This window comes from Mustelus asterias, chromosome 9 (genome assembly GCF_964213995.1).
Source record: "Mustelus asterias chromosome 9, sMusAst1.hap1.1, whole genome shotgun sequence".
NCBI lineage: Eukaryota > Metazoa > Chordata > Chondrichthyes > Carcharhiniformes > Triakidae > Mustelus > Mustelus asterias.
Window position 1 is genome coordinate 23,389,825 of NC_135809.1, and position 26,839 is coordinate 23,416,663.

Sequence of the window (26,839 nt, forward strand, 5' to 3'; positions counted from 1 at the left end):
GGATCAGTACCACTTACCCGCCTGATCCCCATAACCCTTAATTCCCTTACCGATCAGGAATCCATCCATCCGCGCCTTAAACATATTCAGCGAGGTAGCCTCCACCACCTCAGTGGGCAGAGAATTCCAGAGATTCACCACCCTCTGGGAGAAGAAGTTCCTCCTCAACTCTGTCTTAAACCGACCCCCCTTTATTTTGAGGCTCTAGTTTTAACTTCCTTACTAAGTGGAAAGAATCTCTCCGCCTCCACCCTATCCAGCCCCCGCATTATCTTATAAGTCTCCATAAGATCCCCCCTCATCCTTCTAAACTCCAACGAGTACAAACCCAATCTCCTCAGCCTCTCCTCATAATCCAAACCCCTCATCTCCGGTATCAACCTGGTGAACCTTCTCTGCACTCCCTCCAATGCCAATATATCCTTCCTCATATAAGGGGACCAATACTGCACACAGTATTCCAGCTGCGGCCTCACCAATACCCTGTACAGGTGCATCAAGACATCCCTGCTTTTATATTCTATCCCCCTCGCAATATAGGCCAACATCCCATTTGCCTTCTTGATCACCTGTTGTACCTGCAGACTGGGCTTTTGCGTCTCATGCACAAGGACCCCCAGGTCCCTTTGCACGGTAGCATGTTTTAATTTGTTTCCATTGAGATAGTAATCCCATTTGTTATTATTTCCTCCAAAGTGTATAACCTCGCATTTATCAACGTTATACTCCATTTGCCATATCCTCGCCCACTCACTCAGCCTGTCCAAATCTCTCTGCAGATCTTCTCCGTCCTCCACACGATTCACTTTTCCACTTATCTTTGTGTCGTCTGCAAACTTCGTTACCCTACACTCCGTCCCCTCCTCCAGATCATCTATATAAATGGTAAACAGTTGCGGCCCGAGTACCGATCCCTGCGGCACGCCACTAGTTACCTTCCTCCAACCGGAAAAACACCCATTTATTCCGATTCTTTGCTTCCTGTCGGATAGCCAGTCCCCAATCCACTTTAACACACTACCCCCAACTCCGTGTGCCCTAATCTTCTTCAGCAGCCTTTTATGGGGCACCTTATCAAATGCCTTTTGGAAATCCAAAAACACCGCATCCACCGGTTCTCCTCCATCAACCGCCCTAGTCACATCTTCATAAAAATCCAACATGTTCGTCAAGCACGACTTTCCCCTCATGAATCCATGCTGCGTCTGATTGATCGAACCATTTCTATCCAGATGCCCTGCTATCTCCTCTTTAATAATGGATTCCAGCATTTTCCCTACTACAGACGTTAAGCTGACCGGCCTATAGTTACCCGCCTTTTGTCTCCTTCCTTTTTTAAACAGCGGCGTAACATTAGCCGTTTTCCAATCAACCGGCACTACCCCAGAATGCAACGAGTTTTGATAAATAATCACTAACGCATCCATTGATGTTTAAAAAGAAATCTGAACACAGTAATTAACTGAAAGAAATATGCTACAAGATTTCACATTTTTAAACAGAACAAACTTTACTATAAATAGGAAAATAAAAAAAGTATGACTAACTTTTGTCTTCAACACAACTCTTTGATTTGTTAACCTATAGAAATAATTTACATGTCGAATGGAGTTTATGATCGCCGTTTCCAAAATTGTTGGCCTTGTCAAGAAATTCTCTTGTTTACACCACCTTTAACTTATTTTCATCTGGGAACTACATAAATATTTAAAAACTTTTATTGAGCTAAGTATAAACCTTCTGCCCATGGCAGAAATGTAATTAATCCATGCTTGGTTGATTTGCATTCACTTGAGATGCAGACCAGTTGCTTAATCAAGTATCTCCATTTATCTACCTTAAAAATTTTAATTTCTAAAATTAAGTTTACCTATTCTAAAACACTTTGGAGACTCACTTGATTACAAAACTAGAATTTTGTTACACATGCATCTGGGAATAGCAAGAAACCTGCTGGAGATGCAGAGACAGGCAGGAGAACATCTGGTAGCGATGCCAGAGGTTATGTGCAGCCTTGAGTGCTTCAGAAGCTGTTGTCTCAGCAGCATCTACAGCTGAGGCAATCTATATTTTGCAGGTGAAAGCATAGAATTCTCATGCCAGCATGTGAGCTCAGGCCTCCTCAATGGAGAGGTTGACATCATCCATGGACAGTCAAGTCCAACAGAAGACTCAGTGGCTGCCAGATATGTGCTTAGATCTGCATTCCATCTATACAGCTTTGGCTAGGCGACAGAAGGACAAAGCACCTCAACCTACTGCAATGTATCCCTTCTTGTCCTAGAGTCAGGGAGATGCCATTGTGTACTAACAGGGAGGAAGAACACCAGCAATGTGCCTTGGGGGCATCATCTGAGGGTGCTCCAAGAGTGATTGATGCTCCTCCTCCACTGTCAGTCACCCAGTAAATGAGGCTGATGAGGGTACACCTGTAACTGTCCAGAGACGCTGAGCCGACCACCAGAGGACGTCTGCAAAGGTCAACTCAGGCAACATTGATATTCATCATTTAGGAAGAAGAGGCAGAGTGGAAAAGGTGGGTTGGCACTGTTAATAAGGGACAAGGTCAATACATTAGTGAGAGAAGATCTTAGATTGAAGAATCAAGATGTATAATCAGTTTGTGTAGAGCTAAGAAACTGCAAGGGGCTGCTAACTTTGGTGGAGTTAGAGGCCACCAAATTGCAGTGGTAATGCTGGGCAGAATATAAATCAGGAAATTAGAGCTGCATGTAACATGGTTAATACAGCATTAACGAGTGACATCCTCCCAAGGCTGTGGAGAATGAATTCCTTGATTATGTATGAGATGGGTTTCTGAAGCAGTATGTTGTGGAACCAATTAGGGAATGGACTATTTTAGATTTAGTATTATCCATGGAGAAAGGGCTAAGTAATAATTTTACTGTAAAGAAACCATTAGGAAATAATGACCACAATATGATAGAATTTTATATTAAGTTTGAAAGCGATATAGTTCAATCTGAAACTAGGAAATTATAAAGACATGAGGGAAATGTTGGCTTTGGTGGATTCTGAAAATACATCAAAAGATTTGATGGTTAACAGGCTAGTATTTTTAAAAATATTATATGAACTAAACAAATAGTCATTCTTCTAAGGTGCAAAAAACCCAACAGGAAAGGTGAATCAACCATAGTGAACAAAATAAGTTTGCATTACATTAACGACTGCATTACATTAAAAGAAATGGCTTATAAGATTGTCAGAAAAAGTAATGAGTCTGGGAATTGGGAGTAGTTTGAAATCCAGCAAAGGAGGACCAAGAAACTGATAAAGAAAGGGAAAAGAGGAAATGAATGCAAGCTAGTGAATAACATAAAGGTGGACTGTAAAAGCTTCTTTAAGTACGTGAAAAGGAAAAGATCAGCAATGACAAATGTGGGCCCATTACAGGTGAATTTATGATAGAGAATAGGGAAATGAAGAAATTAAACAAGCTACCCATTTAGGGAGTCAAATCTTTCTGTTGATGATAATAAATGCCAGTTTTGCCAATAACATGCGCATGCCAAGAATACAAAATCTTGCAAAATGAAGATTTGTCTAACCTATGACACGAGGTTGGCCTAATCCTCTCTAACCACAGTCTGACTGGATCCTAGACAATATATTACATGGCACTCTTTTGAAAGATGTTCTTTCGGAGAGTCGGTGCAAACTTGATGGGCCAAATGGCCTCCTTCACTGTAGGGATTCTATGGTACACATGAAAGAATCACTACTTACCTGGATGGAATTAGATCTATTTGAATTATTTAATAATGTAATATTTAGCTCAATTAACATGCAGCGCTTAAATTTTGACTTTGTTAGCTCAACCTTGTGATACTTCCTTGTCAAGATAGGAATTAAACCATCCTTTGAATCAATGAATAAGCTACAAATTACATGGCATTTTATGAATTATACAGCTAAAATGGTTTGTAAATTGCAGACCCAACCATTATTAAATGTTGACCAAATTCTGAACAAGATGTCAAACAATCCTTGAAAGATCTGACTTCAGAGATAGTGCAGCAGTCAGTATAGGAACTGTAAATAGTTACACATCTGAAATACAAGGTGAGTTTGTGAACAGAAGGGTTAGACTATAAAGCATTAATCAGAATGAGTTCCAGAGTGATAAGATACAAGCTTTCATCTGCAATTAGGGTAATGGAACTGAGGGCAGCAGCTTACCTACATGAAATGATAATAAAAAATGCATTTTCACACTGAAAAGAAAATGATTGCAGAGTTTTCCTCATTGTTCTTGTAAACCTCCTCACAGCAAATTCAAGTGTATAAGTAGGTACTACTAAGGAGCAAGTCATTTGGCCAACATGATGCAGTAATGATGTAATTAAATGGGAGAACTTATTCTTTTTCCAGTCATGTAGCACCTTCTATTGGCTATTAGGTAGTACTCCTGCAAATTCATTTTACTCAAACGTACTGAATTTTAGTGAATTAATTTTACTGATTTGGACTGATATTCATTTTAGGAGCTCCAGTCACACTGAACAACTTTCAGACAAAGTATCAATCCTAATAATGCCATGCTTCTCCCATAGCTCACTTTTACATTTTATTTTCAAGTCAAACTTTGCCATAAACTTACTTTTATACTTTCTTTACCCCTGCTTCTAGTTTCTATGTTTCTTTTTTAAGTTTACTTTAAATGTGCAATTAAAGTGAACACTTCCAGTAATATCCCTGCAGAGTTTTACTGCTTTTTGTTAATATTTATAATTTGGAATAAGGAGGAAAAGAAAATATTTGCTATGAGAATTAAATTCTTAAACATTATGCCCTTAGTTTAGCCTGAGGTACAAAGCAGACTTGGTCAATTCAAAGTACAATGCAAATAGTACTTAGTGGGTATATTTATTTTGCTACCATTTGTGGGCTGAGTAATTATTATTCAGTCAGAAAAGAATGGCAAGCATATACTATTGGCTGGTAGAAGTAGCCCAACAGAAAATAATTCCTGAAAATCTCTGCATCATTTTTCAATCGATTATCCATCATGCTATCTTCCACTATCTGGGTCACTCACCATGGAAAATAAATTCTACTGAAGAAATTCTGGATAGACTTAATAAGGGTCAGAGTGTTGTAAATTCATTTAAAAAGTGTAGCGAGTAACCCACGGCATGATAATTATCATAGAATCATAGAATCCCTACAGTGCAGAAGGAGGCCATTTGGCCTATCAACTCTGCACCGACCACAATCCCACCCAGGCTCTATCCCCATGTATTTACCCTAGCTAGTCCCCCTGACACGAAGGCGCAATTTAGCATGGCCAATCCACCTAACCCGCACATTTTTGGACTGTGGGAGGAAACCGGAGCACCTGGAGGAAACCCACGCAGACACGGGGGGAATGTGGTGCAAACTCCACACAGACAGTGACCCGAGGCTGGAATTGAACGCGGGTTCCTGGCACTGAGAGGCAGCAGTGTTAACCACTGTGCCACCGAGCCACCCCAAATTTATTTATTAGTCACAAGTAAGGCTTACTTTAACACTGCAATGAAGTTACTGTGAAAATCCCCTAGTCGCCACACTCCGGCGCCTGTTCGGGTCAATGCACTGAGCCAGCACATCTTTCAGACTGTGGGAGAAAACACCCGGAGGAAACCCACGCAGACATGGGGACAACGTACAAACTCCACACAGACAGTGATCCAAGCTGGGAATCGAACCCAGGTCCCTGGCGCTGTGAGGCAGCAGTGCTAACCACTGAGCCACCGTGCTGCCACAAGTATATTGAAAACTCTTCCTCAGAATGCTTTTGTATGGCCAGTGAAAAAATCTGAACCATCAGGAAGAGTGACGAGGCTAGAATAAGAGCATTTGAAATGAAAGGACTCAGACGGATATTCCGTGAGCCATGGACGGCCAAGCAAATGAGTGGCTGCTTAAGAAAGTTGGTATTAAGAGGAACTTGTTTGAGATAGTGATATCAGGGAAGCTCACATATTTTGGACATGTGATGTGAACAAGAGGAAAGTGTTCGGAAAAAGAAGTAATGCAAGGCAAAACACAAAGGAAAAAATGCACAAAGAAAACCCAAGATGGCATGAATGAATAATATCAGAACATGGGACTGGCTTCTCTATGGGGCAGGCAGTGAGAGCAATGGAGAAAGATTGATTATAGTAAGGTAACACTCAGAACAAGGACAGATGAAATACAAGACATTCAGAGGTACTCACAACCAGAAAATAAATTATGAAGCTTTATATTTCCAATACAAATACTTTATTAGTTTCTTACAAAACATTTTCACATCTGCTCTGCTGCAAGGTAACAGGATGAATTAGTTTGTTAGCGGTGTTACATTGTTACAAAAAGTAAATTTTTAAAAGCCTTCTGTAGAATGTGAATTTATCTGATATATAGGTCAGATAATTCTGACCTAAACTATAATTCATATTAAGCCAGGCCCAGGTACCGCAGTTACATTTTCACTTTTATCCCAATTTGAATTTTAAAGACCTGCCCATAGTGTTATTGTTTCATTCGTAGGTAAATTCCAAATCAGATTATGACCTGTTAGTGTCTATGTCAACAGTTTGAAATATATGCAAACTATAAATATCATTTTAAACTTCATGTTATGCCCAAAGCTCTACAATATACAGCTAAGCTTGGGTATTGTGACTCAAGTCTAGGTACCTGGTGTTCCAACCTGCTTTTCAGTGAAGTAACAGAATACAGTTACATCTGCAGTTCTCCATGCAACAAGGAAGACCAGATTTTAGCTGCACTATCACAGAGAACCATCAAATAGGAGGCCAGATGCCTCCCTCAAGAGAAAGAAAATTAGCAAGAAATTTGTCCTAACAGCTGGATGTACCTTTTTTGTGGCTAGCCAAAGACGTGCGATGGTAGGAAACAGGCCACAAACCCATATTTAGTGTACAGAGGAGTACAAAAATGAAAAATGAGTTATTGGTATGGTGTTGGTTACAGAACATACCTGTTAAAGAGGTCTTCATAGTCTTCTGTATGTTAACAGCAAGTCTTTATTAAATAGATATATGCAGTGATGGGCAACCCACGCTAGTGAGTGGGTCGCAGAAGTGGCATTCCTTAATCTCAGTGAGCGGTAAGATTGAATGAGGCTTGTTCACAACCATAACCTCATGAATAAGATTAAATGCATTTAATACATGCCAAATATTTCATAACAAGTTAGAGAAAATGCTTAATCATTCATATATTAATAGAGCTATCAACTTCAAATGATAAAAACAAAACACTTTGGACACAGAGAGAGGTCACGGCTCTCTCAGTGCAACCAACCTTGCACCTCACTTCACTTGACTTTGCTTTATGTGCATATTATGTGCACTCAGTCATACCGGTAGGAAAAAATACGTGGACACAGATCAGTGGAGTTTGGCAACCCTGCACATGGGCAATGGTCAATAAAATGTCTTGTGGGCCACACTCAGAACCATATGGACCACGTGGTCCCCACAGCTGCAGGCTGCCTACCATTGCAGTAAAGGGAAGAGGCAAGGAGCTATCGCCATGTCTAAGTCTTTATTCATCTTTGCTCAACACCACACTGACCCTTGGTCTGGGTCATGTGCCTTCTAATATCACTGTAGGGGCAGTAGTGCAATCAGTCCCACATTAACTCTGTATGTGCCAGACCTTCATACTGCAATGGTGATGGAAGCAAAGAGCATTGACTTACGCTCTTTACAAACTCAGGTTCAATTCAGGCACAAACGTGTGACTTATCTGCAGGTGCATAGAGAAACTTTTCTGCAGTGATTAAATAGGTGGAGAAAAGAGTTCACAACAGAATGGATTGGACACTGATAGAAAATGACTGAGATGTGCTACATGGGCTTTTATCAAATTCCATGCTTTTGTGTTCTTACAGTGTGAAAGCAGCAGATTGTTGGATGCTATCAAGAATAATTCTCTTCTTTCACAGAATTGGCAATAAAGATTGCCAGTGCACTTTACAGTGGGTGTCATTTATATTTCTGGTTAAATGGAATAGTGTATAAATGAATCAAAGGACAATTATATAAGCAAGCTGCGCCTTTGGAAATTTTTTATGTAATGCAAAGATACTGCACGCATGAGTAATGGAAACTAAACCCACATAAGGTATTTCCTTATGAGTCACAGAACTAAAAAATAATTTCCTTGGCAAAGAAGCTGCCAACATGAAGCAGTGTGAACATGGGTCCCTCTTTATGTGAGGGTTGAAAATTTACCAGAATTTTTTAAAGTTTTATGGAATTCAGGCCACAATCCAGACCCGGATACCAACTAACCCCAATTTACTACTTTACACACAGAACACCAGACCACTGAGACTTTCAGGCTGGGAACAAGGAAAGACCTAAACTGCTTGTCTCTACCCCAACACACTACCTCTGATGTGGAGATGCCATGTTTGGGGTGGTTGGAGCTCAAGCACGGCTCTGAAGAATCTGCCAAGAACCCAATGAATTAGGTTGTGGCCGACTTTACGGCTCTTCAGCCGTCGCTCATGCTGAGTCCAAATATAAACAAAAATCACTGGAAATATTCAGTAGGACTTGTGGCACCTGTAGAGAGAGAAAAAATGTTAACATTTCAGGTCAATGAGTTTCCATCAGATTTTGAATCTCCCGTCACTCCTCACTTTCTTGATGCCTAACATTCATTACATTGAAAATTCTTGCCTTCCTATTTTAATTCTTTCACAGGACAAAGACATCACTGACTAGGCCAACATTTTTATTGGCCATCCCCTGTTGCCCTTGAAAAGGTGGTGCTGAGCTGTTTTCTTGAACCATTGCAATCCATGTGGTATAGGTACACACCTTCAATGCTGTGAGGAAGGAAATTCCAGGACCAGTGAAGGAATGGTGGTATAGTTCCAAGATAGAATGGTGTGTTGTTTGGAGGGGAAGTTGCAGGTGGCGGTGTTCCCATCTACTGCCCTTGTGCTTCTAGATGGTGGAGGTCGTGGTTTGGAAGGTGCTGTCTGAGAAGCCTTGGTGAGTTCCTGCACTGCACTTTGTAGATGGTACACACTGCTGCCACTGTGCATTATTGGGGAAGGGAGTGGATGCTGAAGGTGGTGGATGGGGTGCTAATCAAGCGGGCTGTTTTGTCCTGGATGGTGTTAAGCTTCTTGAATGTTGTTGGAGCTGCACTTATCCAGGCAAATGGAGATTATTCTATCACACTCCTGACTTGAGGAAAATGGACAGGCTTTGGGGAGTCAGGAGGCGAGTTATTCTCCACAGAATTCCCAGCCTCTGATCTGCTTTTGCAGCCACAGTGCTTATATGGCTGGTCAAGCTCAGTTTATGGTCAATGGTAATCCCCAGGATGTTGATAGTGGGTCATTCAGTGATGGTAATGCCACTGAATGTCATGGGAAGATGGTTGGATTCTTTCTTGTTGGAGTTGGTCATTGCCTGCCGTGGCATAAATGTTACTCGTCACTTATAAACCCAAGCCAGAATATGTTCCAGGTGTTGCTGCATATGAGCACCGACTGCTTCAGTATCTGAAGAAACGAGAATGTTGGAGGGAAGGTCGTTGATAAAGAAGCAAAAGATGTTTGGACCTCAGTCACTACCCTGAGAAACTCTTGCTGTGATGTCCTGGGGCAGAGAGACTGACCTCCAACAACCACAACCATCTTCCTTTGTGCTAGGTATGACTCCAAACAGCTGTCAATATAACATGTGGTAATCACGAATTTGATGAAAAATGAACTCATATTAGGATGAAGATAGATATTTTTCCTCTTGATTTAATGTACTTCTTGTAGTATAGAGAGCAAAAATGAAATATAGAATGGGTATATAATCAGTACTCTGCCTTCACTCTCACTTATTCATGCGCATGCATATACATAACCTTATAGTGATAATAAAAGTACCACCTGGCTGTTTATAGGCAAGGTTGATATGGCATAATATTATACTGCCCATAAGTTAATTTTCTTGATGATATACTACTTTTTTTCAACATTGAGGGTTTTCAATAACTTTATGATTAGCAACCAGGAAAATTACATCATTACTGATTTCCAAACATAAAGGAACCGGAACTAAATACACTGCAGTCACTGTGCATACATGAATTACATGAATGTGCCAACATGTATTAGGTCATGCGCTGAATCAAGTCATGTGCGGTACCAAATAAAGCTACAATATCAATTGAAATTGCAACCACATAACAGATGACAAAGGCAATACTTGTTAAATTACATATGAACATATAAATTAGGAACAGCAGTAGGCCACTTGGCCTCTCGAGCCTGCTCCGCCATTCAATAAGGTCATAACTGATCTGATTGTAACCTCAACTCCCTATTCCCAACTACACCTGATAAAGTTTCATCCTCTTGCTTATCAAGAATTTATCCTCCCACCTTATAAATATTCAAAGACTCTGCTTCCACCGCCTTTTGCGGAAAAGAGTTCCAAAGACTCATGACCCTTGGAGAGAAAAAAAATTCCTCCTCTCTGTCTTAAATAGGTGACCCCTTTACTTTTAAACAGTGACCCATAGTTCCAGATATTCCCACAAGATGAAACATCCTTTCCACATCCATCCCGTCAAGACCCCTCAGGCTCTTATGTGTTTCAATCAAGTCACCTCTTACTCTTCTAGGCTGAACTAAATTTCAATGTGCCACTGAATCATTTAACAATGCCACCTTACCATGAACCTAAGAATAAATTATCTTGAAAAAGACAAGCCCACAAGCAAGGAAATGATAAGGTAACCATGAAAGATTTTCAGAATTGACCTTTTTGGAAACCAACCATTCAAACCAAAGCTAGCTCCCTGACGGCTTAGCTGGCGACTGCTGAGTTTGCTGATTTAAGCCAGATGGCAGGAGGTATGCAACTGTTATGATCCCTGGCCAGACCCAGAGATCTGTTTATGGACCAATAACATTTTGTTTAAAGTAGCTGAAGGTTGAGATTCAATACACCTGTTTTTGGAATAAAGCCATAAGATTCCATGGGTTTTGAACATACAAAAACAAACTTTACTATACAACTTCAGAAAGATAAAACAATTTATATGTATTTTATAGTCTAAACTTCAGGATAAGTATGGAATACATGTGAATTAACAGATGGACTGTGTTCAAACAAACCACACTACAGAGTAAATGATAGATACAACCAAGACAGAGTTCGTAGATATCTCAAGAAGCCACCCAGACTTCAATAAACATCAAGTCAAACAATCTATATGAAACACTGTTTCACAAGGGATTCCAATCTACACATTTAAAGAACTTGCCTTGGAATTTTCTCGAAAAGTCACTCCCACTTTCATTAAATGATAACATTCTATTAGCTTTCCTAATTACTTGCTGTACCTGCATACTAGTCTTTTGTGATTCATGCATTAAGGCACCCAGATCCCTCTGCATCTCAGAGCTCTGCAATCTCTCACCATTCAGATAATAAGCTTCTCTTGTATTTGATTTGCCAATATGGACAATTTCATATTTTCCCACAATATATTCCTTTTGCCAGATCTTTGCCCACTCGTTAACCTACCTATATATTTTCGAAGCCTCCTTATCCCCTCTTCTCAACTTACTCTTACAGTGCAGAAGAAGGCTATTCGACCCATCAAGTCTGCACCGATCATAATCCCACCTAGTCCTTTCCCCATAACCCCATGCATTTACCCTAGTTAATCCCCCTGACACCAAGAGACAATTTAGCATGGCCAATCCACCCAACCAGCACATCTTTTGGACTGTGGAAGGAAACCGGAGCACCCGGAGGAAACCCATGCAGATACGGGGAGAACGTGCAAACCCTGCACAGACAGTGGCCCAAGCCAGGAATCAAACCTGGGTCTCTGGCGCTGTGAGGCAACAGTGATAGCCACTGTGCCACCCTGCCACCTAGGTAGTACTCTTGATAGGTACTCTTCTACCTATCTTAGTGTCATCAGCAAATTTGACAACAACCCCATTCATCACTTCGGCCAAGTCATTTATAAAAGTTGTAAAAAGTTGAGGTCCCAGCACTGATCCCTGTGACACGGCACTCGTTACATCTTGCCAACCTGAAAAGACCCATTTATGCCTACTCTCTGCTTCCTAAAAGCCACCCAATCTTCTATCCATGCCAATATGTTATCCCCTATATCATAAGCTTTTCTATTCCATAATAACCTTTGATGTGACACTTCATCAAATGTCTTCTGGAAATCTAAGTATAATATATCCACTGGTTCCCCTTTATCCATATCACAGTACTTCCTAAAGAACTCGGGTACACATGATTTCCCTTTCACAAAACCATGTTGATTCTTCTTGATTAATTTGAACTTATCCATGCGCCATGCTATAACTTCTTTAATAACAGCTTCTAACCTTTTCCCGCTGACAGACTATTAACTAACTGGCCTGCAGTTTCCTGTTTTCAGTCTCCCTCCCTTTTTAAACAGAACAAAGAAAACTACAGCACAGGAACAGGCCTGTCAACCCTCCAAGCCTGCACCGACCATGCTGTCCGACTTAACTAAAACCCTCTACCCTTTCAGGGACTATATCCCTCTATTCCCATCCTATTTATGTATTTGTCAAGATGCCCCTTAAAAGCCACTACCATATCCGCTTCCACTACCTCCCTGGCAGCGAATTCCAGGCGCCACTACTCTCCGTGTAAAAAATCTGCCTCGTACATCTCCTTTAAACCTTGCCCCTCGCACCTTAAACCTGTGCCCACTAGTAATTGACTTTTCCACCCTGGGAAAAACTTTCTGACTATCTACTCTGTCCAGGCCTCTCATAATCTTGTAGACTTCTATCAGGTCGCCCCTCAACCTCCGTCGTTCCAATGAGAACAAATCAAGTTTCTCCAACCTCTTCTCATAGCTAATGCCCTCCACACCAGGCAACATCCTGGTAAATCTTTTCTGTACCCTCTCCAAAGCCTCCACATCTTTCTGGTAGTGTTGAACCAGAATTGAACATTATATTTCAAGTGCGGCCTAATTAAAGTTCAATAAAGCTGCAACATGACTTGCCAATTTTTAAACTCAATGCCCCGGCCGATGAAGGCAAGCATGCCGTATGCCTTCTTGACTACCTTCTCCACCTGCATTGCCACTTTCAGTGACTTGTGTTCTTGTGCACCCAGATCCCTTTGCCTATCAATACTCTTAAGGGTTCTGCCATTTACTGTATATTTCCTATCTGTCTTAGACCTTCCAAAATGCATTACCTCACAAATAATGGAGTTACATTTGCTATCTCCCAATCTATTCAGAGCTTTCCTCAACCTACTGCGTTTTAGAAAGTTAAAACCAATGCATCAACTATCTCACCAGCCGCTTCTTTTAAGACCCTAAAATGAAGTCCATCGGGACCTGGGCTTATCAGTCCACAGCTCCAATAATTTACTCAACACCACTTCTCTGGTGACTGTAGTTTTCTGAGCTCCTCCCTTCCTTCCATTTCCTGATTTATAGCTACTTGCAGGAAATTATTTGCATCCGCTATAGTGAACACTGATGCAAAATACCTGTTCAATTAATCTGCCATTTCTTGTCTTCTATTCTCAATTCTCTAGACTCACTATCTATAGAACCAATACTCACTTTGTTAATTCATTTGTTTTTAAAATATTTGTAGAAACTGAAACTCTTGTTTTTTATATTTCTTGCTACCTTTCTCTCATACTCTAATTTTTTTCCCTCTTTATTAATCTATTCTTGTTTTTTCTGTTTCAACTGCAAGGATCTACAAAAAGTTGTGAATGTAGCCCGATCCATCACATGAACCAGCCTCCCATCCATTGACTCTGTCCACACTTCCCGCTGTCTCGGCAAAGCAGTCAGCATAATTAAGGACCCCACGCACCCCGGACATTCTCTCTTCCACCTTCTTCCTTCGGGAAAAAGATACAAAAGTCTGAGGTCATGTACCAACCGACTCAAGAATAGCTTCTTCTCTGCTGCTGTCAGACTTCTGAATGGACTAACCTTGCATTAAGTTGATCTTTCTCTACACCCTCGCTATGACTGTAACACTACATTCTGCACTCTTGTTTCCTTCTCTATGAATGGTATGTTTTGTCTGTATGGCGTGCAAGAAACAATACTTTTCACTGTATGATAATACATGTGACAATAATAAATCAAATCAAAAACCAAATTATATTCTGTCCAATCTTCTGACCTTCCATCTGATTTTGCAAAATCATATGCTTTCTCTTTGAGTTGATACAATCTTTAACTCTTCTAGTTAGCCATGGATGATACACCTGACCCTTGGACATTTTCTTACCTGTTGGAATGTATCTATTCTGTGTATTCTATTCTGTGTAGGGCAGCACAGTGGCAAGCACTGCTGCCTCACAGCGCCAGGGACCCGGGTTCAATTCCCAGCTTGGATCACTGTCTGCATGGAGCCTGCATGTTCTCCCCGTTCTGTCTGCGTGGGTTTCCTCCAGGTGCTCCGGTTTCCTCCCACAGTCCGAAAGATGTGCTGGTTAGGTGCATTGACCATGCTAAATTCTCCCTCAGTGTACCAGAACAAGTGCCGGAGTGTGGCGACGGGGGATTTTCACAGTAACTTCATTACTACTTGTGACACTAATAAATAAACTTTAAGCTTATTCTGAAATATCCCCTTAAATGTTTGCCATTGAATCTCTATTGACCCAACCCTTAACCTAATTTCCCAATTCACTTTAGCCAGCTCTGCTTTCAGACCCTCATAATTGCCATTATTTAAATCTAAAAACAGTGGGTGGGATTTCTCCCTCTGCATGGCATATTTCGCAGCGGCCGAAGGCAGCGCGACACTCACTACTAGCAAGATCTTATGGTCCTAACATTGTCAATGGGGTTTCTCACTGAACGCACCCCTTGCTGCCGGGAAGCCAGCAGCAGGGATGTGCCATTGGTAGGACCATAATATCCTGCTAGCCTAAACACCAGGAAGACTTCAACGATAGTCTCTTAGCCACTCGTCTCTCCCTCAAATTGAACGTAAAATTCAATCATATTATCGTTGCTGCTACCTCGGGGTGCCTTCACTATGAGATCATTAATTAATTCCATCTCATTGCACAATACCGGGTCCAGCACAGCCAGCTCTCCGGTTGGCTCCAGTACATGCTGTTCTAAGAAACAATCGCAAAAACATCCCTCACCTAGGCTACCTTTTGCCCATATGACTTTTCCAGTCCACGTATAGATGAAAATCTCCCATGATCACCATACCTTTCTGACAAGCTCCCATTATTTCTTCCCTTTATTATTTGAGGGTGGCATGGTGGCACAGGCATTAGCACTGCTGCTTCAGAGCGTCAGGGATCTGGGCTCAATTCCCGGCTTGGGCCACTGTCTGTGCGGAGTTTGCACGTTTTCCCCGTATCTGCGTGAGTTTCCTCCGGGTGCTCCAGTTTCCTCCCACACTCCAAAGATGTGTAGGTTAGATTGATTGGCCATTAAATTGACCTTTTGCGTCAGGGAATTAGCAGGGTAAATACATGGGCTTACAGGGATATGGCCTGGTTGGGATTGTTGTCGGTGTAGGCTCAATGGGCCAAATGGCCTCCTTCTGCACTGTAGGGATTCTATGATCATGTATTCTCATCCACTCTCAGTGATTTATTACTTTTTTTTTGCTTAGTAAGTTGGTTTTTTTTCATAGCTCAGTTTTTTTTAAATTTCATATTTAATGTTGTGTCTAACTTTATCTTTCCAAAATTTGCTCATCAGCCCCTTGAGTGAGAACCTTTTGAAATGTGGCCTTCCACGTGAAAAGATTGGACAGGACTGTTCTGTGATTCTGTGAAGTCTTTCTCACAAATGTTGCTGAGAGTTTCATGAGTGGATGTCCGGTCAGCTGTGATGATCAAAATAACCTACTGATATTCAGCCAAGCCCAACAGATGAATATTTACTCAGGAAAAATAATGGAGCGTGACTAGATCCCATGGAACTAAAGCTAAGCAATTACACAATGTCTTCAAAAACAAAAAGGTACAAGAGAAATCTGGCAAGAAATGAACAATTTAAAAATACACTTGTCTAAGAAGGTATTCCTGGACATAAGCTTTCTTGACCTCTGAGAGCAGGTAATCTTTAACATATAACTTAATGCCAAACAGAACTATTACAAATACACAGACTCACAACACTATGTCTATGCCCCAGGAGCTTGTATAGCTCCCATCCTTCTTTCTGCATGTTTTTCTTAATGACTGCAGAATAGGATCTCTGACTATACATGCAATACCTGCTAAAGTCTTGCAGCATAATACAAGAAAAGCATTCTCTCTAAGGGAAAGTCACAACAGCAATGCTATTTCTGACTCCCAAGTTTGATTGGCTTCATATAACTGCTGTTTCCCAAGTTTTCATAATGTGATGCAAAAGAGTTGGAAACATCTGAACTATGTGGAAATGAAGTAGAAGAGGAGGCAAGGTCATAAAAGCAGAGGTTGAAAAGGGCAGACATTAAGAAAATACATCAACATTCGAATATTTATAGTTGATTTTAAAAAAAGAGCTATACAAGGAGAATAATACTGAGAAGTAAAATCACACAGCTGGATTTATATCCTTTCACATGTTGAGATTATGTTTGCTTACGGAACCCTATATCACTAACTAGTGTTTGGGTACAGATATTCAAGTCGGTATCAATATGAATTCAACAAATGGTGATCTTAAGTAACATAATGACACAGGACAGATGATGGAGGATGGTGTGATCAATGGTGTGAAGTGTCAGGAAACCAAAGGATGCAAATGGGAGATAAAGTAGTCACACTGGCATAGGATGTCAATCACAACTTTGATCTTGGCAATCTCAAGTAGAAAAAAAGGAATTCAAACATTAACTTCTGGGAGAGATGGGCACAGAGCTGGAAGAAACAACACATTCAACAATCCTGAAGAGTGGAAATGGAGGTCAGAGATTGGGTTAGGAGTTGTAAATAACAGAAAGGTTCAGGATGAACTTTTTAAGGGGTTGCAGATTGATTACTATTTCAAAGGGAGAATGCACAGTCCCCTGAGAAGAGTCAGTCCTTGAAAATAAATAGCTTTGTAGCAGCTATAGATGGCAGGGCATTGCTTTAGAAGTACGAGAATGATTGGGTTGCTGTGTAGGCATGGGAGAATATTAATTCATTCACTCATCACTTAGGTGAGTGTGAGGTAGGGGAAATGCACAAAAGGCCATAGTTTGAGGTTTCACAGTTCTTTAAGGGCTATAAGAGTTACAGAGATGGGAACAGGGTTGGGCTGAAGAGGTGGTCATGAAGGGATTTGATCATGAGACTAAGAATTTTAAATTCAAGTCACTGGGGGGTTTCAAAGCCATTGTAGGTCAGCAAGCACGGGAATGATGGTTGATTGGAATTTGCTGAAGGATGGGCTACATGCAGTACAGTTTATTCTCAGATCTCACAGATGAGATTTGAAGGATAGAAGGCTGACGAGGAGAGTACTAGAGTGATTAGGTCTGCAGGTGACAAAAACAATGAGTGTTTTGGCAGCACCGTGGCACAATGGTCAGCATTGTTGCCCCACAGCACCAGGGACCCAGGTTCAATTCCAGCCTTGGGTGACTGTGTGAACATTCTCCCTGCGTCTGTGTGGGTTTCCTCCGGCTGTTGGGGTTTCCTCCCACAGTCCAAAGATGTGCAGGTTAGGTGGATAGGCCATGCTAAATTGCCCCTTAATGTCCCAAGATGTGTAGGTTAGGAGGATTAGAAGGGTAAATACATGTGGTTACCGGGATAGGGTAGGAGGTGGGCTTGGGTGCGATGCTCTGTCAGAGAGTTGGTACAGATCGATGGGCCAAATGGCCTTCTTCTGCACTGTAGGGATTCTATGATTTTATGAGTTGAGGCATGGGCAGAGACGGGTGATATTACAAATGTGAAAGCAGCCAGTTTTGATCATATGGGGTCAGAAACTCAGGTCAAGATCAAATAGGATGCGAAGGTTGCAGAACAGTAGAAGACAGAGGCAGGTGAGAGGGGTGCAATTGATGATTAACATATCAGCAAAAGATATGACTTTGATTTTACCTTAAAAGGTCAGCATTTGTTATGTTCTGTATTACGATTCAAAGAATCTCCACAATGAACACTTTCTGAATCGTAACACAATATAAGAAAAATGATTTGATCATATAATTTTTTTGTAAATTATACAACACTGAACCAAGTCTTAAATACAGCTTATACCCCAAAGGTTAACCTGATCTCATGATTCTGTATAATGCTGTAGGATCAAAATATTATACAAGTTACCTCCTGATGGTGTTATAAATAACCAAAGCAAGATTGAGACATTTAATTTGAGAAATCCTACTAACATGTGAACTAAGCTATCAGTGACTTATTACTATATTACTGTATCATACAAGTATATTTAGTGTTATATTAAAAATGTAGCTGTCAGTGTACAACTTATTTTTTTGGCACACAATTTTTGAAAAGGTTCACTAATGTCCTTTAGGAAAGGAAATCTGCCGTCCTTGCCTGGCCTTGCCTACATGTGACTCCAGAGCCACAGCAATGTGGTTGACTCTCAATTGCCCTTGGGCAATATGGGATAGGCAATAAATGCTGGCCAGTCAGCAACACCCATGTTCCATGAATGGATGAATAAAAATAAAAATTAACCACACCTGTACTATTCAAGCCAGACTGAAACCGGTGAAGGGTAAAGAAAAATGTAAGATTGACCTGACTGAGCAAAGATAGAAAGATTATACAAATCAGATTAGCTTATTTTGGATTTCTAAAGCCTGTTAAAAGAATTGGTATAGAGCTGTAGTTATTAACTATAACAAGCATGAATGCTCCCAATAATGATCCAACATGTTCCAACTCAAACCTCAAATAGTACCTATAATATGTTTGTGGCAAATTAGGAATGCTCACATCGGATCCTTATGGACTTCCTGAGAAGTATTCTTCATTTGTGCCATGCAAGTCAGACCATTTTTTAAATTAATGTTCCAGATTTTTATTCACTTGAAAATGGACCAGAGTCCTCCGAGTTTGTTTCAATTAATCTGTAAGAAATCTTTGCCAGCCCAACATTATTTTTAGAAACAGAAAGATGTTCATTAACCTGCATGGCTAGATCCAAGTTAATATTGCAGAAAGGAAAGGACAATGTCCAGACCAATTAAACTGCTTGTTGTTCTCTCCCAAGAGGGGAAAATCATACATAATTTCCATTTGAAGTACAACTGTAGCTATGAATTTCAAAGTAGATCATAAATTAGGGAGAGACATTGAAATATTCTCTGAACAATACAGTATCGCTTCACACTGAAAGGAAATAACAGTTGTCCGTGCTTCTGATCATAATTCTCCCCTGGCTCCGAATTCTCTCCAACCCTCCTAAATTCTCCCCTCCTCCCAAAGGCACCGATTCTTCTGGCGTACAGTTCAACTAGCTTTCGGTACTTTGCTGATTCTCATCCAAATGGCTACTCTGCATGTGTTAAGATTTTCTGTTATTAATCCAGATTTCCAGCATCCATAGTATTTTGCTTTTGTTTTAGCGAACGTTAACAACCTTTTTGACAATTGGGGACACCACAACTACCCACATGATGCACTTTCCAGCAGAGGTCACAAAATAGCTATCAAAAGGAAAAATTCTTGGTTGATTTGTTTTTTCTCCCCTTTCCGAGTTGACGGTTGCTTAAGTCAGTAGCAACCAACCCCAGCTGTCACCCCTGCTGAGGTTAGTTAATTCAACGCCGACCAGGATTGAACTTGGAACAGTATGGCTCAGTATTGCAACAGACAGTGCATTTTGAGCAATGTGGAGACTGGATAACCCATCTCCTCCTTTTAAAATGGATGCATCAAGACATCATTCTGTAGGGTACAGGGAGCAAGAGGAGGAAAACTGGTTGGCAGGTCAGGTGACAGGAACTCTTACATTTTCAGTTCTGAGCTGCAGGTTAGTTTTTAGAATGGACAGCAAGCTGAAAAAAAGTGTTTCTCTCCCTGTTTTTTTGTTTGAAATTCTGCTGGTTATCTGAAAACAATGTCTTGCCTTGCTGGAGTAGAAAATCTGCTGTTGGCAGCTTGACCAGAGTCTACCTGGGATTCTGGGAAACTGTCCCGACTTCAAACTGTTCTGGGTGTGTCAAGAGGACTACTAGAACTTACAAGACTCAGTGTTTTCAATTCTCCAACCAAAGGACTCAATTCCAGTATCAAGTGAGCATTAGACTTTGCTGTGTTGAACTTGTTTAAAGGGTTTTGTCTATGGAAGGTTTTGGTTTGATTGGAACATCTTAGAAAAATTTGTTAAAGATTATACATTATCGTGGTGGTTTTGTTTTTGTCTGTAATTGATAAAGGTTATTGCTAATTTTCTTTCCATATAAGTTCTTAATATTCTTAATTAAACTTTGTTTGATAAAAGTTCACTAGTGGATCATTTGAGTCATAGCTGAAGTGAAACATATCATGCTTATCCTAGCAAAATTCACGATGCAAAACTTATGATCCAGGCGTGCTCCATAAAACACTTTGGAGTTTCTGACCTGGACCACAACGGTTTTAAAGTAAAGTTTATTTATTAGTCACAAGTAAGGCTTACATTAACACTCCAATGAAATTACTGTGAAATTCCTCTCGTCGCCACACTCCAGCACCTGTTCGGGTAAATGTACCTAACCAGCACGTCTTTCAGACTGTGGGAGGAAACCGGAGCACTTGGCGGAAACCCACGCAGACACGGGGAGAACGTGCAAACTCCACACAGACAGTCACTCAAGCTGGGAATTGAACCCGGGTCTCTGGTGCTGAGAGGCAGCAGTGCTAACCACTGTGCCACCGTGCCGCAATATTTATAACAGGTTGCTGTTATCTGTTTGAAGTTATTGCATGCAATGTGAATCAAATAGAATTACACGTCACTAAGCTGGTGTCACAGGAAGAACTGGTCAATTTATCAACCAGAGAAGGATTATATCAATAACTTCTGTTCTAAATTAAACATTTTTCATTCTAAATTTCTAGGTTTGAGGAAGATAATCACGAGTGGGATGACAGTTGTAGTGTACAGGATACTCATAGGGAAAGCAAAGATTAATATCAAAAATCCACAGGCAAACTAAAGATTTTTTTTTACAGCTTTGGGAATTTTGTGATACATGAACAAACTCTTGCAACAGAACAGAGCATCAATCTGCAGATTCATCTAACGAAAGGATTGAAAGCAATATCCTCGCTGGTACTGCTTCAGCAAATATTCAACAGATGCTTATTCGAAGGGTATCAAAATATTTACATGAACAATGAATGTTAATAAACAGTACATAACAGACTGTGAAGACACAAAATGTACATTTATCAAATGAGCTATCAAATTATTTCAACCACTGCTAAGGTCAATACTGACAGAAAATGTATGACAGGGCATCATCCTTGACAACTGTCCTTGTGTTAAAATCTAAAACTTACAGAGCTTTATTTCATCTATTTATAAATAGATCTCTAGTTGCTGCTTGCCTGGTAAAACGTGCAATTCAATGAGCAATCCAGCACAGCCATTAAAATACAATTTGCAAATGCTAAGTCGTCGTCACTACATTCTCGTACTGCACTGACCACACCAGTTTGGTTGAAAGTTTTTTTAAAAGTTTTAGTTTATTTATTAGTGTCGCAAGTAGGCTTACATTCACACTGCGATGAAGTTACTGTGAAAATCCCCTAGTCGCCACACTCCGGCGCCTGTTCGGGTACACAGAGGGAGAATTTAACACGGCCAATGCACCTAACCAGCACGTCTTTCGGACTGTGGGAGGAAACCAGAGCACCCGGACTAACAACCCACTCAAAATTGCAGGATGATGTTTTCTTTTGGAAGGTCTCCATCAACCCAAATGAAAGTTGGAGTTGATGTGGGTGGGTGGCGGTAGAGGGGAGCCCAGGATCAGATTACTACCAATGTAGAGGAAAATTCGGTGGCAGAACTTGGTGGGTTGGGGGGGGGGGGGGGAGAGAGACTGTCAAAGAAAGCAGCAAGAGCTGGCTGGACGGGGTGAATTGTCCTCCATCGCAGCTGTCAACAGGCATCTCAAGTGGAAGCTCTGAGGAGAAACTTTCCGACGAAGATTCTCCAAGCTGCCTTGAGGTTGGCAAATCCCTTAAAGTGAGAGGAGGGGGTAAATAAACTGACATTCACCTCGTCCGACTCGACTTTTCGTTACCAATGACTCCATCCCCTACAAAGGCCAACATTTTACTCACTCAGCCGCCGGCTCCCCCTCCTCACCTCTCAGCGCCGCCCGTTCGCCTCAGACTCCGCTAGCGCGCATGCCCGGCCGGACATGCCGCGGCGCGCGCGCCGGCGCAGCCGTGCCCGGCGCTGAGCTCGCGCGTGCACGTGGCTCCAGGGCCAGAGAGAGAGAGTGAATGAATGGGTGGGAATGCAGCACAGGAGGCACTCCTCCCACACTGCAGTTCCTGCCACAAACATAACCATCACCAACCATCTGGCAGCATCATGGTAAGGCAGGAGTTACCCAGGTTGAGTCTATTCTAATCTGACCTTTTATTATATATATATATATAATTAAGCTGCTTCAAGACAGATAAGGGAATGATAAGTCAATGTCACTAAGACAAACCTGTATGGCTCCTGCGCTGTCCAAGACCGCAAGAAACTACAAAGGGTCGTGAAGGAGGCCCAGTCCATCATGCAAACCAGCCTCCCATCCATTGACTCTGTCTACACTTCCCGCCGCCTCAGAAAAGCAGCCAGCATAATCAAGTACCCCATGCACCCCACACACTCTCTTCCACCTTATTCCATCGGGAAAAAGATACAAAAGTCTGAGGTCACGTACCGACCAACTCAAGAACAGTTTCTTCCCTGCTTCCATCAGACTTTTGACATGGAGATGCCGGCGTTGGACTGGGGTGGGCGCAGTAAGAAGTCTCACAACACCAGGTTAAAGTCCAACAGGTCATAGAAATCATAGAAGTACGAGCTTTCGGAGCGCTGCTCCTTCATCAGGTGTTGCGAGACGTCAGACTTTTGAGTGGACCTACCTCTTATTAAGATGGTCTTTCTCTTCACCCTATCTATGACTGTAACGTTACAATCTGCACCCTCTCCTTTCCTTCTCTATTATGATATGCTTTGTCTGTATAGCGCGCAAGAAACAATACTTTTCACTGTGTAATATGTGACAATAATAAATCAAATCAAATCAAATTTGTATAGCAAATTGTTGACAATGGGTGACATCGAAACTCAAAACATTTTCTGGCTAAAAGGGTGGATTGGACAAAATCCACTGAGCAGTGCAGCCAATTCCAAAAAACCCCTACAATCAGGAAGCAGTGAGAAAAGTTTTGGGGGCAACATTCTTGCTCCAACACAAAGAAGATGGGGGAGTGGTGGGAGTTCAAATCCCCACTCATTTTGATTTATTATTGTCACGTGTATTTTTTTTATCCATTCATGGGACATGGGTGTCGCTGGCTGGCTAGCATTTGTTTGATGTGGAGATGCCGGCGTTGGACTGGGGTAAACACAGTAAGAAGTTTAACAACACCAGGTTAAAGTCCAACAGGTTTATTTGGTAGCAAAAGCCACACAAGCTTTCGAAGCTCTAAGCCCCTTCTTCAGGTGAGTGGGAATTCTGTTCACAAACAGAGCTTATAAAGACACAGACTCAATTTACATGAATAATGGTTGGAATGCGAATACTTACAACTAATCAAGTCTTTAAGAAACAAAACAATGGGAGTGGAGAGAGCATCAAGACAGGCTAAAAAGATGTGTATTGTCTCCAGACAAGACAGCCAGTGAAACTCTGCAGGACCACGCAACTGTGGGCGTTACAAATAGTGTGACATGAACCCAATATCCCGGTTGAGGCCGTCCTCGTGTCCTCGTCCACACACGAGGACGGCCTCAACCGGGATATTGGGTTCATGTCACACTATTTGTAACTCCTACAGTTGCGTGGTCCTGCAGAGTTTCACTGGCTGTCTTGTCTGGAGACAATACACATCTTTTTAGCCTGTCTTGATGCTCTCTCCACTCCCATTGTTTTGTTTCTTAAAGACTTGATTAGTTGTAAGTATTCGCATTCCAACCATTATTCATGTAAATTGAGTCTGTGTCTTTATAAGCTCTGTTTGTGAACAGAATTCCCACTCACCTGAAGAAGGGGCTTAGAGCTTCGAAAGCTTGTGTGGCTTTTGCTACCAAATAAACCTGTTGGACTTTAACCTGGTGTTGTTAAACTTCTTATAGCATTTGTTTCCCATCTCTAGTTGCCCTTGGCAAGCAGTTGAGGGTCAACCACATTGTTGTGACTCTGGAGTCACATGTAGGCCAGAACAAGTAAGGACAGCAGATTCCTTCCCTTAAGGATATTAGTGAACCAGATGGGTTTTTCCGACAATTGACAATGGTTTCATGGTCATCAGTAGATTCTTAATTCGTTATTTTTTATTGAATTCAAATTCCACCATCCACCATGGTGGGATTCGAACCAAGGTCCCCAGAATATTAGCTGAGTTTCTGGATTAATAGTCTAATGATAATACCACCAAGCCATCCCCTCCCCATAGAGTACAGTGAAAAGTATTGTTTCTTGCGCGCTATACAAAGCATACCGTTCATAGACTACATAGGGGAGAAAGAAGGGTGCAGAATATAGTGTTACAGTCACAGCTAGGATGTAGAGAAAGATCAACTTAATATGAGGCAGGTCCATTCAAAAGTCTGATGGCAGCAGGGAAGAAGCTGTTCTTGAGTCGGTTGGTATGTGATCTCAGACTTTCGTATCTCTTTCCCGACGGAAGAAGGTGGACTGAAGAGCAGCATTGACAAGTGGAATGATTTACCTCCTGAAGAGGTAAATTTGCATTTTTCTCCAAGATTTTTGAGTTTAATATAATTATGCCAAAACTTTTTTTTCCTGCAAAGATTACTTATGTGAAAATTAAAATATTTATACAGACTTCAGTACAAGCATACAGATTTAGCCTGCATTTTAGCCTGGATACACCCTGTTAATTTGTGAATTGGAAACTTAACTGCACTGCCATAACCCCCAGCTTGCATGCACTCGACTTTGGCAGAACAAAACTGATTCAATAATTATATTTTCCCCTGGCAACACCATGGTAGGCATGAATTACCTAGATTGAGTCTATTCTAATCTTTTATATATAATTAAGCTGCTTCAAGACAGATAAGGGGGTGAGTCAATGTCACTAAAACAAACTTGTATAGCCAATTGCTGACAACAGATGACACCAAAACTCAAACATTTTTTGGCTGTAAAATTCCATGCAGTTTTCCTGGTCTGGTAGCTATTTACATTGGTTTTCCAGCATCCTGTCTTCCAATGAATTTAGGGAAACCCCACCTCCCACACCACACGCAAGATAGAAATGCTGGCATGTCAACTTATAAAGTTTCCTGTTCACATGTACATTCATTTACTATCCATAAATTAGCACGACAAAATCATGGACTTGGGATCAGTCTAGACTGTACGGCTCAATTCCACATAACACAACATATTTCTCCACTTGGGATCCAAACACTTGTGTCATACTGTATTTAAAATTAATCTTCTGTGGTGTTGTTGGGTAATTGCAACATAATTAGAATATTGAGTTCCTCGGCTGGCTTCTGCCTTGCCACTGCTCTAAATAGGTAAATGCAAATAATTGAAACCACTTCTGAAAAACTGAGGTTAATCACAAGGTACTTAGTGAATTCTGGGCTTCAGGCCAGTACTGTAAACAAACATGGTTTTTTTGGTACTTTATTGTTGTGTATCCAGGGAATTACTGTGCGTGATGTGGCTCCTTTAAGGGGATAGTCAAATGATTACTCCATGACATCACTGGGGCCTCCATAGTCTGCTGACAGTTGGAACCTGTACAGGGCCCACCTAAAACAAACCTCCTTGCTGTTTTTAGTAAAGCCTGTGTGGACCTCCTGAATGGAACTGATTTGTGCATAGCAGCCCCTCCCCCCAGCCACAAATAACATATTTATAAATTGATATCTAATCGAAGTAGAACAAAACTTTGTCAGATCTTTGTATTCAACATAATTTGTAGAGTATTTTTCATGTAGATAAAATAAAGTGTGAATCTGTTTATGTTGCAAGTTAACATTGTTTATGTCATGGGGCAGAAGATACGCCATAACGGCAGATTTCATTGCAACTGCATCGCACTAATCAAAATGAGGTGAAAAGATTAGTGCACCTTCTTATTTCTCCACTAAAAGCAGAGTGAACAAACACATCTGATATTCCATTTGGTGCTCCCATTAAATGAAACTAAATGTTACATCATAAAATCGAGTATTTAAATTGATTGGAATTCAAACATGTGTAAAATTTAAGGTAGGACAGTACAAAGGTTGGAGAAATTGGATTGAGGGTGGGATAGTGTAAAGCATTGGAGGAGGAAGAATCAAGAAAGTATGTGTATGTAGAGATTGATGAGGAATGATGGTGAAGACATTGGAGGAGACAGAATTGGGGCAGAAAATCACTTCTGCTCTCATGTACCTACCCAACCACCAGTATCAACCTGCAGCTGACAGATACCCGATCCCTTTCACTCTGTCCGATATGTCCATCCACCTTCAGTCTCCACTATGACCTATTCTTGCACCACATATGCTGTTCATTGATGCATCTGGCACCAAAGTAGGGAAGGATAATGACAAGGGCAGAAAGATTGGTTCAGAGGTGATTTAGGATGGGTAGCGAGGGGAGACCATGGAAGGCTAGGACTCGGAAGTTTTCTGTTTT

General features: G+C 41.2%; 1 protein-coding gene across 9 annotated transcripts in view; it reads right to left on the reverse strand.

The window, feature by feature from the left end:
* LOC144498544 (small integral membrane protein 29-like) overlaps positions 1–22,368 on the reverse strand; it is an 86,411-nt gene extending 64,043 nt beyond the window's left edge. Inside the window, exons 1-2 of one of the 9 annotated variants that reach the window (XM_078219815.1) lie at positions 22,312–22,342; positions 8,416–8,591 (exon numbers count right to left, since the gene is read on the reverse strand). The gene's annotated coding sequence lies outside the window, so the exon portion shown is untranslated. Of the gene's footprint in view, positions 1–8,415; positions 8,592–13,891; positions 13,920–22,221 lie in introns of those variants that run through there. The other 8 variants (XM_078219813.1, XM_078219812.1, XM_078219811.1 and 5 more) reach the window with 8 other exon arrangements.
* Positions 22,369–26,839: the final 4,471 nt, after the last annotated feature.